The 13,839-nt window shown below is 38.7% G+C and overlaps 1 long non-coding RNA gene across 1 annotated transcript; it reads left to right on the top strand.

The window, feature by feature from the left end:
- The first annotated feature begins 445 nt into the window (after positions 1-445).
- Positions 446-5,452, top strand: LOC128660717 (uncharacterized). Its single transcript, XR_008402577.1, has 3 exons — positions 446-558; positions 4,343-4,443; positions 5,037-5,452. It is a non-coding gene; the product is annotated as an uncharacterized LOC128660717 (long non-coding RNA).
- The last annotated feature ends 8,387 nt before the right edge of the window (positions 5,453-13,839 follow it).

The following is a 13,839-nucleotide window of genomic DNA, read 5'->3' as shown; positions in this document are numbered from 1 at the left end:
TATTTTTCAACATTAATTTTTTGAACAACACATAAACATTTAAATAAAGTGCAGTTTCACTTCACACTGCAAGTTAAGCAAAAGACTGATGTACAGGGTGGATCTTTTACAGATAATGTCTCAATTGTATAGTTTTTTGTTTTTAACAACTGTACGTTTGCTTCACCTCAATGGGAGTGTCACATTGTAAATAATAGCCATGTTTATCATGCATTGCATGATCTTCTGTAGGTAGAGCAGATGGGGGCTGCATGCATATTTTTTGCAGGGCCATAATGTACTTGCAGAAGTTGCAGAGCTGTATTGGTAATCATTGTTAAAGTGACTGATTAACACTATGGGGAGGGTCTATATATAAACATGCTAAACTGGCACAAATTGATTTTTATTTATTTATTTTTTTTAGCTCAAGCTCTTCTGAAAATGACTTTGCTGTTTTGTATGCTTATGGCCTCATGCGTGTATCATTATTCTCCGTAGCATGAAAAGAGCAGAACAGAACAGTCAGATAAAACACACATTGGAAGGACTACATTAACAGCACTCATGGGATTAAAGGTACATTGAACCCATTTTTTTTCTTTCATGACTCAGATGGAGAATACCATTTTAATAACTTTCTAATTTACTTCTATTATCTAATTTGCTTCATTCTCTTGATATTCTTTCCTGAAAAGTATATCTAGATAGGCTCAGTAGCTTCTGATTGGTATCTGCACTTAGCTGCCTCATGTGATTGGCTCACCCATGTGTATTGCTATTTCTTTAACAAAAGAATGAAGCAAATTAGATAATAGAAGTAAATAGGAATGTTGTTTAAAATCGTATTTTCTATCTGAATCATGAAAGTAAATTTTGTGGCTTAATGTCCCTTTAAGTAAAAAATGAGGAGGTCTCAAAATTTCAAATATACCTTGAATATGTGTGGGAACAAGGTGACCTTATTAACACTATATGAAAGGGGGGGGGGATAAATTAAAACATAACTTAATATGCAGATAAAGATTAAAACTGGAATCACTTTATTAAAAACACACTTTGGATTTCTCATTAGGTAAGTACTGTTGCATAGTAAAAGGTAATAGTGTGCTTTAGGTGCTTGGTTAAATAACATAAAACTGACGTATTGCCATTTGGGTATAGCAATTTTATGTAAATAACATGAGAATGTCTAAATAGCAGAAATGTCAATGTCAATTCTGCTATTTAGACATTCTTAGGTTATTTGTACAGGTTATTTACCTTAACTTGCTATACCCAAATGGCAATACGTCAGTTTTATGTGATTTAACCAAGCACCTAAAGCACACTATTACCTTTACTATGCAACAGTACATACCTAATGAGAAATCCTAAGTGTGTTTTTAATAAAGTGATTCCAGTTTTAATCTTTATCTGCATATTAAAAGTTATGTTTTACATTATTTTTCCCCACTTTCATACAGTGTTAATAAGGTCACCTTGTTCCCATACACATATTCAAGCCATATTAAGAATATGTATGTGGGAACAAGGTGACATTATTAACACTATATGAAAGAGGAAAAAAAACATTAAAACATTACTTTTCATATGCAGATATTATCTGCATATTATTAAAAGTTATGTTTTAATTTATTTTCCCCCATTTCATAGTGTTAATAAGGTCACCTTGTTGTTCCCACACACACATTCAAGCAGGTATATTTTGCAATTTTGCTACGTCCTTCCTTTTCCTCATCACTTGTCTTCCAAGTTCCATAGAACTTGGAAGACAAGTGATGAGGAAAAGGAAGGGAGTGGAAGAGCCTTGAAGTAGGTGATATTATGGAGGTATTGGAGGAGAGAAGTTCTTGAAGTTCTCAAGTAAATAAACTTCCAAGGAAGCTGTGTGAGGCGAGCCTGTGATCGGAATCATCAGAGATACTAAGTGCGCAACGCCGCCATGACTGTCACTGTGACAGTCATGGCGGCGTTGCGCACTTAGTAAACTAACTTAAAAAACTAAGGCAGCGGCAGCTAAGCAGCTTAAAGCTCTTAGCACTCCAGTCCTCGTGAGTGAGTCATGATCTCTAACACTGACTAAACAACAACACACAGTAACACTACTCTCACTGGGTCTGGAGGACTCTGCCTCTCTGTTACTGTACTGTTAGCCACCCCACCCACCACTCACTGGCACTGACCGACGGTCTGACCTGTCACCACCTCCTGAGTCCTGACCAGCCACTAGAGTCAACAGTCAAGCAAGCTAGCAATTTCACTGCTGCATTGATTTGAATTGATTCAGCTCAGCCCTCAGCTCACCTACCTGGCTAGTAGCTATGCTCCGGCTGGGCTCCTAGTCCTCCTGACGTCCAACTCCGGCTGACACCTGACACGACTGACTCCTGCTCCACACGACTCCACAACAGAACACAGACAGTCCACTCCGACTCCTCCTGACCGTCACCGACTCACTCCTCACACAACTGGGCTGGCCTAGGTCACGCTGAGAGGGAGAACTGCATATTAAAAGTTATGTTTTACATTATTTTTCCCCACTTTCATACAGTGTTAATAAGGTCACCTTGTTCCCACACACATATTCAAGCCATATTAAGAATATGTATGTGGGAACAAGGTGACATTATTAACACTATATGAAAGAGGAAAAAAAAATTAAAACATTACTTTTCATATGCAGATATTATCTGCATATTATTAAAAGTTATGTTTTAATTTATTTTCCCCCATTTCATAGTGTTAATAAGGTCACCTTGTTGTTCCCACACACACATTCAAGCAGGTATATTTTGCAATTTTGATGACATGAGTCTCTGATGATTCCGATCACAGGCTGAGCATATGTGTCTTAATGCAATGTAAAGCCCAAAATTAAAAACAGATGATTTAAATTGAACTCACTGATATGTATGCCGTTATATCCAGAATGTCCAACTTCAGCCTATGAGACCTCTTTTAATATAACTCCTACTACCCAATTCTGCACTTCTTCAAGAGAGACAGATTTGATTCACTAACAGCCTATCCAAAGTTCCCAGTCTCATCATCTTCCATGTTATTGCATGGAGACCATTCATTAAAGGGACATAACAAGGTTGATAGCATGCCAGACAAGGCTGTTTAGATCTACATGCAGGGCATCAGAGGAGCAGATCTAAGTACAAACACACAGAGTAAGTATTCTCTGCGCACTGTGTACACAGGCTTTGTCTATGCATTGACCAATAAAGCTTTTTTTGCTTTACAGCAGTACAGCCCTGGCAAACTATTGATGTTCAACTTACTTAGTCATTTTAAAGCTCATGCCCTTACCATTAGTTAGCGTCAGGATCACACTGTGTCTAGAGGAGATTAGAAGAATTGAGAGACTGTGAGACAGACAGCGCACACACAGTCACAGTGTCAGTGAAAGAGAGACTAAGGGAATAAGCTTTAGTTTAGACTCTGGACACAGAGACAGGTAGGTTATGGTATTATTGTATTATTTAAAAATAATAGTTTATACTGACACAGACAGGCAGCAGCCTCATCCTCTAATACATGACTCACTCATAGGAATACTTTACTAGGAGGTTCTTTATTATAAAAGTAATTTTATAAAATGATGCATCATTTCACACAAAAAGTGACAGTCCACTTCCATGATGTTCCAACAGTTCCATCCATCATTAGGTAATGATTCCTTCCTTCTATTCAATATATTTAGTCTGTTGCACAATTTTTTTATTCTCCTTTAAAAACTTGGCATAAAAATAAAAAAGGTATTTTTATGCCAATTTTTTAAAGGAGAATAAAAAAATTGTGCAACAGACTAAATATATTGAATAGAAGGAAGGAATCATTACCTAATGATGGATGGAACTGTTGGAACATCATGGAAGTGGACTGTCACTTTTTGTGTGAAATGATGCATCATTTTATAAAATTACTTTTATAATAAAGAACCTCCTAGTAAAGTATTCCTATGAGTGAGGAATGTATTAGAGGATGAGGCTGCTGCCTGTCTGTGTCAGTATAAACTATTATTTTTAAATAATACAATAATACCATAACCTACCTGTCTCTGTGTCCAGAGTCTAAACTAAAGCTTATTCCCTTAGTCTCTCTTTCACTGACACTGTGACTGTGTGTGCGCTGTGACTGTCTGTCTCACAGTCTCTCAATTCTTCTAATCTCCTCTAGACTTGACACTCAGTCACAGTAGAGCGGCAGCGGCAGACCATGGGGGGTGATATATGACAATGGCTAATTACGAGTGCGCCTGGGCTGGGATGTCACTCAGTTCCTGTCTGACTGTAGAGCAACAATTCAGTTAGGCCAGTTTATACTCACAATAAACCACTGCTGTTACTTGCAGATTTGTTTATGGAGAGCCTTTCCCACCCATATTCACTGGAGGATCAGGAACACATGTTACACTGTCTGAGTGAGAACAGTATGGAACCAAAGACCAGCAAGGTGAGAAATGTTAAAAAAACCATAATAGTGGAAAAATGACATTCTCTTATTCATTAGAGCATGTCATTTTAAGACTATCAACCCGGCACTACTGTGTACTTAACCCCCGCCCAGTAGAAGTACAACTCAGGACCCGCAGACCATTGCTGGTCCTGAGCAGCGTTGCTGATACGATCAGTAGTGCTAGTTACACATCTGAGTCATGTGACTAGCACTGCTGATTGGATTTCTCTCATTATCTCATCTCCCTTCTCATATTTGTTCCCTGTGTTTCAGCCCTTTTCTCCAATCTTTTTTTTTTAGCACATTCCTACTACCCCTTTCAGTGTTGAGGCTCCACGCTGATGCTGCTTATCGTTGCATGGTCTTTTGTTGAAGGGCTAAGCAGTTTCAAGTAGCAGACAGCCTGTTTAGAGCTTGTGTCCATATCTATTAATTAGCCTTTGAATGAACCTTTAAAAGCTGTTAATTCTACACAAGTGACTGGAGTGATGTTGTATAGAAACACAACTTAAGTGTATGTTATTTATACTTAGGTTGCCTGTATTACTCTCTACTGTTACCATCCTTCAATCTCTTACCTCTGTCTACAGGACTCTGGGATTACTTGGGATACCTTAAGTTCAGGGGTCCACTCTTGGGACAGTCAGATAGACCCACTGAGCTTTAAAAGTGATTCTCTTCTGTTTGGTGGAGGAGACACAATTGCACCCAGTTATTTCAATGGTATGTTTAAATCACTTTGAGTCAATTGGCTAATTAATGTGTGTGTATATATATATATATTCTCTTGGGGTTAGCCTGGAGGGAGTAGTTGTGGAAAGGGGCTGAGAAACTTGGAATGATGGTGACTAGAAGGAATAATAAAGTAGTATGTAGGACGTGTAAAAGCAGGGAGAGGAGTAAGAGTGGCTTGGAGATAAGTGTGTTTGAAAGGTAAGAGGGCAATATTCAAGGAGAGAGTGGGAAGTGGGAAAGGGATAGTGAAAAGAAGTTGTAGAAATTTACAATAAATTTTAACAGTAAAGGTAACAGTATCTTAAAGTAAAGGGAAATGGGAAGTATAGAAAATGGTATGCCCAAAGAGAACAAGTTAAGCAATAAGGGTCAATAAGATAATAGCAAAACTAACAAGCATATTATAGGAGTTAGTGGTGGAAATATGATTGACTAGAGAGGGGAGGGATTGGTCTGAGCAGAGGGGTAACTGAAAGAATACAGACATTTCAGAGTAAAAGATAACAAGCTACTGTGTGGACCTGCAAAGATTAAAAAGTGCAAAAGCAGTGAAGTGTGGAAGGTGGGAGCAGATGAAACATGACATTGGACGTTTGGGTTAGGAGGGGGATAAAAGGAGAGATAGTTAGATACACAGAGAGCATATATAAATGGGGGAGGAAAAGGGAAAAACAACACAAAAGGAGAATGATAGGGAATCCTGCAGCAGCCTGCTGGCCTGGAAGCCGGAAACTGTGGCTGTGCTGCCTGGTCAATTACCGCAATTGTGGACTCTGACTCAGCTTCTTTCCATTCCAGCTTCCTTGGAAGTTTATTTACTTGAAATTCAAGAACTTCTCTCCTCCAATACCTCCATAATATCACCTACTTCAAGGCTCTTCCACTCCATTCCTTTTCCTCATCACTTGTCTTCCAAGTTTGATGAGGAAAAGGAAGGGAGTGGAAGAGCCTGAATTATGATATTATGGAGGTATTGGAGGAGAGAAATTCTTTAAGTGTTCTCGAGACTCAAGTAAATAAACTTCAAAGGAAGCTGTGTGAGGCGAGCCTGTGATCATCGGAATCATCAGAGACTAAGTGCGCAACGCCGCCATGACTGTCACTGTGACAGTCATGGCGGCGTTGCGCACTTAGTAAAAGTTAACTGAAAAAACTAACTAAGCAGCTTAAAAAGCTCTTAACACTCCAGTCCAGTCCTCGTGAGCGGTGAGTGAGACAACAACAGTAAAACACACAGTCTCACTGGGTCTGGACTGGAGGACTCTGCCTCTCTGTTACAGTTACTGTGGCTGGTCAGGACTCAGGAGGAGGTGAGGGTGACAGGTCACTCAGACGACCGTCGGTCAGTGCCAGTGAGTGGTGGGTCGGGTGGCTAATAACAGGAGGAGTAGTACACTCCTGTTATTAGCCACCCGACCCACCACTCACTGGCACTGACCGACGGTCGTCTGAACTGTCACCCTCACACCTCCTGAGTCCTCCTGACCAGCCAGCCACAAGAGCAATTTCAATGACTGCTGCATTGAGCTCAGCCGACAGCCCTCACCTACCTCCTGGCTAGTAGCTACGCTCCGGCTGGGCTCCTAGTCCTCCACCTCCAGTCTCCAGTCCTCCGGCTGACAGTGACACCTCCTGACTCCAACACAGAACACTCCTGCTCCGCTCCTGACCGTCACCGACCGACTCACTCCTGAGACTCCTCCAAACAACTGGGCTGGCCTAGGTCACGCTCTGAGCCTCTGAGACAGAGACTGGGAGAACTGCAGCAGCACGTCCGGTCCGTCGTCTTCAATCTCTGCTCTGACGCCGGTCGCACGTGACACTGACTGCGCATCAACCTGACCACCAATGCGGCTGCGCAACAATTTCCCGCCCGGCAACTCAGCCTAGAGACTCAGACATACTGATGCCTGATTGGCTGAGCGGCCGGGCAGGCAGGGCTCAGGGCTCCCGAGGCTAGCCTCCGGTGGGAGCAGTTATGGGCTGCATTAGAGACTGCTGCATTAGTTATTATTCCCCACTGGGTGGCAGTCTCTAAAGCAGCCCATAACATAACAGACTATTAGATTCATATTGCGCAATGGAAGGACAGCTGGCCTCTTACCTTCTTGCGCAATATGAATGCAATAGTAATTACGGAGGAAACGGAAAAAATAAAATTGTAAGAAGCATAATTTGGTGGAGGGGTGGGGGGGTAGGGGGGGTCACCTTTCATATGTTAAAAAAAAAAAATAAGAAAAAAAACAAACATTTTATTTTATTTTTTTTATTATTAAAAACTAGATGTAATTCCCACATTGGCCAGGGTAGGCACTGCCTCACCTGCCTCTAATGAATGCACGTCACTGCGGAGCATCCTTTTCCATCCGACGACTAACACTAAATGACGGTACCTTTAAGTGACGTCATCCAAGAAGGCGTCCCTTCAATTCCGATTGACTGATAGAATCAGCCAATAGGATTGAGCTTGCATTCTATTGGCTGATTGGAACAGCCAATAGAATGCAAGCTCAATCCTATTGGCTGATTGGATCAGCCAATAGGATTTTTTCTACCTTAATTCCGATTGGCTGATAGAATTCTATCAGCCAGTTGGAATTGAAGGGACGCCATCTTGGATGACGTCACTTAAAGGTACCGTCATTTAGTGTTAGTCGTTGGATGGAAGAGGATGCTCCGCATCAGATGTCTTGAAGATGGACCCGCTCTGCTCTGTATGGATGAAGATAGAAGATCCCGCCTGGATGAAGACTTCTGCCCGTCTAGAGGTCCTCTTCTGCCCGGATCGGATGAAGACTTCTGCCCCTCTGGAGGTCCACTTGTGCCCGACTGGGTGAAGATGTCTCAAGGTAGGGTGATCTTCAAGGGGGTAGTGTTAGGTTTTATTAAGGGGGGATTGGGTGGGTTTTATAGTAGGGTTGGGTGTGTGGGTGGTGGGTTGTAATGTTGGGGGGGTATTGCTTTTTTTTACAGGTAAAAGAGCTGATTACTTTGGGGCAATGCCTCGCAAAAAGCCCTTTTAAGGGCTATTTGTAATTTAGTGTAGGGTAGGGATTTTTTTTTATTTTGGGGGGCTTTTTTATTTTATTAGGGGATTAGATTAGGTGTAATTAGTTTAAAAAAATTGTAATTATTTTATTTTTTTCTTTAATTTAGTGTTTGTTTTTTTCGTAATTTAGTTTATTGAATTTAATTGTAATTAATTGTAGTTAATTTAGGTAATTTATTTAATGATAGTGTAGTGTTAGGTGTAATTGTAACTTAGGTTAGGATTTATTTTACAGGTAAATTTGTCTTTATTTTAGCTAGGTAGCTATTAAAAAGTTAATAACTATTTAATAACTATTGTACCTAGTTAAAATAAATACAAAGTTGCCTGTAAAATAAAAATAAACCCTGAGATAGCTACAATCTAACTATTAAGTATATTGTAGCAAGCTTAGGGTTTATTTTATAGGTAAGTATTTTAGTTTTAAATAGGAATAATTTAGTTAATAATAGTAATTTTATTTAGATTTATTTAAATTATATTTAAGTTAGGGGGGTGTTAGGGTTAGGGTTAGACTTAGATTTAGGGGTTAATATGTTTATTATAGTGGTGGCGACATTAGCGGCGGCAGATTAGGGGTTAATAAGTGTAGTTAGGTGGCGACGACATTGGGTGTGGCAGATTAGGGGTTAATAAATATAATGTAGGCATCAGCGATGGCAGGGGCATCAGATTAGGGGTTCATAAGTATAATCTAGGTGGCGGCGGCGTCCGGAGTGGCAGATTAGGGGTTGATAATATTATGCAGGTGTCGACAATGTCGGGGACAGCAGATTAGGGGTTAATAAGTGTAAGATTAGGGGTGTTTAAACTCGGGGTTCATGTTAGGGTGTTAGGTGTAGACATAAAAAGTATTTTCCCATAGGAATCAATGGGGCTTCGTTAGGAGCTGAACGCTGCTTTTTTGCAGGTGTTAGGTTTTTTTTCAGCTGGCTCTGCCCCATTGATTCCTATGGGGAAATTGTGCATGAGCACGTTTAGCCAGCTCATCGCTGACTTAAGCAGCGCTGGTATTACAGTGAGATGTGGAGCAAAATTTTGCTCTCCGCTTACTTTTTTGCGGCTAACGCTGGGTTTAAAAAAAACCTGTAATACCAGCGTTGTCTTAAGTGAGCGGTGAGAAAAAATGCTTGTTAGCACCACAAGCCTTACAGACAAAAACTCGTAATCTAGCCGATTGTTTTTCTAATGTGATTTCAGCACAGCTGTAGTATAGCTATGAGTTATTATGCTATATATTTAAATAGGCAGTTGTCATTATTACACAAGCTTTTTACAAAATATATAGTCTAGTTGTACTGTATTTCTACTCTGATTACAGTATAGTTGTAGTACATGCATAGTTTGTTATTCTACATATGTAAATTATTGCTTTCATTTTTTTCTAACTATTTAACTAAGAAAATATATGAGTAGTTTTTTGTTATTTTTACATGAATACAGTTCAGTTGTAGTACAGGTATGGCTTGTTATGTCACATATTTAAATAGGTAATTAATTTCATTATGTTAACAGTAGTAATGTATATTGTAATTGCACTGGTTTCTATCTTAATGACAATAAAGTACATACATTAGACAGTCAGACATAGCTTATTATGTAATGTTATTTAATTTAGCAATTCATGTTACAATCATTTTATGAAATATAAATATATGTATAGATAGATAGATAGATAGATAGATAGATAGATAGATAGATAGATAGATAGATTGATTGATAGATAGACACACACATAGTATACAGGGGTTTTAAAAAATATCACTTTAGTTTACTAGCCATAGAATAAACATTTTTAGATAGAAACACACACACATATATATATAGTTATATATATATATATATATACGTGTATATAGATAGATAGATAGATAGATAGATAGATAGATAGATAGATAGATAGATAGATAGATAGATAAAGGAAGGCACTCTCTGGTCTTTTAAGTGAGAAACTTTAATGAATAAAGTGTGACGTTTCGGGGGGACACTCCCCTTCCTCAGAGTTGTCTGAGGAAGGGGAGTGTGTCCCTGAAACGTCACACTTTATTCATTAAAGTTACTCACTTAAAAGACCAGAGAGTGCCTTCCTTTATCTATATACTTACTTGCTGGCACCCTGGCATTTGTCTTTGGAGGTGAGAGTGCTCTCTTTGAACATTATTATATATATATAAAGAAACACATGTTTTACCATTTCCCGAAAATCCACTTAAAGGGACATTATACACTCATTTTTTCTTTGCATAAATGTTTTGTAGGTGATCTATTTATATAGCCCATAAAGGTTTTTTTTTTTAAAAAATGTATAGTTTTGCTTATTTTTAAATAACATGGCTCTGATTTTCAGACTCCTAACCAAGCCTCAAAGTTTTATGAGAATACCGTCAGCTGCCTACTCCAGCTTGCTCCTGTTTGTGTAAAGGGTCTTTTCACATGCAAAAGAAGGGGGAGCGGGAGGGTCTTATTTCCCACTTGCAGTGGGCTTTCCAGCTAACTTTTCAACATAGCTAAACTTAGAGCTTCTAAGTAAGTTTTTAAACCGTTTTATACTGGATTTTTATATCAGTATCTGTGCATCTTATTCTTTATAGTAGTATCTATTACATGCAGTTATATGAAAATGAGTGTATACTGTCCCTTTAAGGCAGGGTTAAAAGGGAGGGAGCAGGGGCATATTATGGCCTAGGCCAACAAGGCCGGTGCCTAGGGCAGCAGATTTGGGAGGGGCAGCACATTTGCTCTATCCTCTCTCTAAAAGCTAGCACGCAGTACAGTGAGCGATAAAGTGCAAGCTTTTACAGAAAAGACAAAGCATGTGCGCTGATTAAGGTCGCTCTTCACAGGCAGTGCTTCTTTTAAACCAATGCTTCGTTTAGAGCTACTGGCATTTTTGCAGTGGAAGCGTTCTTGGTGAGAAACTTTCCCAGGGATATGCTTACAAGGTGAGGCTGGAGGAGAAGACCTTGTGCCGATATGCTGCCTCCCCATGTCAGCTGTGGTGGGTCTGCGAGCGCAGTGCTTATTGCAGGTCTTAGTAACTAACAGACTAGATGCGTCTGTGCAATGCTTAGATCAGCTTGTGATTTCTAATCATAAACTCTCAGAGCTAATGTATGTTAGCTACTAATAGCTAGCTTTCTCTGCATTCATGAACCCACAGAGTAAATAGTAAACGGACACTTAAAAAGTTTCATTACTTGAATGATGGTAATTACTAGATATGTGCGATTTGTTTCAGATCGATTCGGAAATTCGGAAAATTCTGCAAATTCGGCGATTCGAATCGAACCGAATTTCCGAATTAAAATACTGCTGAATTACCGAATAAATCCGAATTACTTTGGATTTATTCGGTAAATTCGGATGGCCATGGATTACACTAGTATTGTACAGTATAAATCTAATCCCACCTAACACTTACCGAAATTCCGAACCGAACCGAATCCAGACGAATTTAGAACATAATACTAGTCTAATCCCACCTAACACTTACCGAAATTCCGAATTTCCGAACCGAATTCAGCCGAATTTATTCGAATCCGAATGAATCCGAAACAAAACCGAACCGAATTTATTCGAATCCGAAACAAATCCGAACCAAATTGATTCAAATTTTTCCGAATTCGAATCGCTCCGAACCGAAATTCAAAAAAATCAGAATCGATCCGAACCAAACCTTTTCACCATGCACATGTCTAGTAATTACTGTATGTTGTTGCATGTAAAGGGCAGTGATTGTTTCAAAGTGTATTCTTCTTTCCCTCCCTTCCTCTCTTCCTTCTTTCCCTTTCTCCCTCCCTTCTTTCTTTCCCTCCCTTATTTTCCTCTCTCCCTTCTTTTTCTCAACTCCTTCCCTTGCTTCCTTCTTTCACTCCTTTCTTTCCCTCCCTTCTGCAATTCAACTCACCTGTATGCAAGTGTTTTGATAGCCCATTTTCTTTTAAAATTGTTATGAAAAAAACATCAACATTTTACACACTGTCCCAAAAAATATTAAGGGTAAAAAAGGCCTAAAACCTTTTTTTTTTGGGGGGGAAGCAGAATTTTGAATGCCTAGGGCAGCGCAAAACCTAAATACGCCACTGGGAGGGAGGGATTTATGTGGATACCTATATCTCAAAAGCCAAAGTTATTGGAAAGTAAAAATTATAATTTAAAATCTTCATTATAAAGTAAGTATACTTGCTATTTCTTGCTCCTAAAAACTTCAGTAGTTTCTAAGATATGGATATCACTAAAAAAATAATACTCTCTTTTTAACATCTGATATATAAATACAATTTAATATTAAAGTAATTGTAAACAGAATAATAATAACATATTTTTAATGTGCCGAATGGGCACACACGTGAGGGCACACGTTGTTGAGAGTGGTCACGTTTTGTGTGTCATATTCTCTGTTTGTAATTACAAAACTAAAAAAATTCCTGGATGCATATGAAAGGAACAACTATCTTTGTTTTGTAGCCAATACGCCTAGACTAACGTCTGCAATAAACATTGCTTATTACGTTGACATCAACCTGTAAATTATATTTCGTAGATTTTGGACAAAAAAAACTCATGTTTCTTTAAAAACAATTGTACCAAATCACAAAATTCACAGCTATACTCACTGGTGTTTTAGTCATTTACTTTATCATAAAATATCTATAGTTCTATGTTTAAAAATCTTTCGGCTAGATTATGAGTTTTGCGGTAAGGTAAAAAAGCAGCGTCCTAACGCTGCTTTTTTACGCCCGCTGGTATTACGAGTCTTGCAGGTATAGGTGTACCGCACACTTTTTTGGCCTTAACGCAAACCGACTTACGTAAACTCTGTAAAGTCTTTTTTCTATGGGACTTCCATAGCACCGGTATTACGAGTCTGTCCTGGGAGGCCAAAAAGTGAGCGTTACACCCTCTACCTCCAAGATTCCTAACGCATTCTAAAGTCAGTAGTTATGAGTTTTATGGTACATCGCTGTAGCATAAAACTCATAACTAAAGTGTTAAAAAGTACACTAACACCCATAAACTATTAACCCCTAAACCGAGGCCCTCCCGCATCGCAAACATTATGATAACAAAATTAACCCCTAATCTGCCGCTCAGGACATCGCCGCCACTATAATAAACATATTAACCCCTAAACCGCCGCACTCCCGCCTCACAAACACTAGTTAAATATTATTAACCCCTAATCTGCTGCCCCTAACATCGCCGCCACCTACATTATACTTATTAACCCCTAATCTGCCATCCCCAACGTCGCCGCCACTATATTAAATGTATTAACCCCTAAATCTAAGTCTAACCCTAACACCCCCTAATTTAAATATAATTACAATAAATCTAAATAAAATTACTATCATTAACTACATTATTCCTATTTAAAACTAATAGTTACATTGTATCTAGCTTAGGGTTTATTTTTATTTTACAGGCAAGTTTGTATTTATTTTAACTAGGTAGAATAGTTATTAAATAGTTATTAACTATTTAATAACTACCTAGCTAAAATAAAGACAAATTTACCTGTAAAATAAAACCTAACCTATGTTACACTAACACCTAACATTACACTACAATTAAATAAATTAACTAAATTAAATACAATTAAATAAATT

This window comes from Bombina bombina, chromosome 5 (assembly GCF_027579735.1).
Source record: "Bombina bombina isolate aBomBom1 chromosome 5, aBomBom1.pri, whole genome shotgun sequence".
In the NCBI taxonomy this organism is placed as follows: Eukaryota; Metazoa; Chordata; class Amphibia; order Anura; family Bombinatoridae; genus Bombina; species Bombina bombina.
The sequence above is the reverse complement of the archived record's forward strand: the minus strand, read 5'-3'. Positions and strand labels throughout refer to the sequence as shown.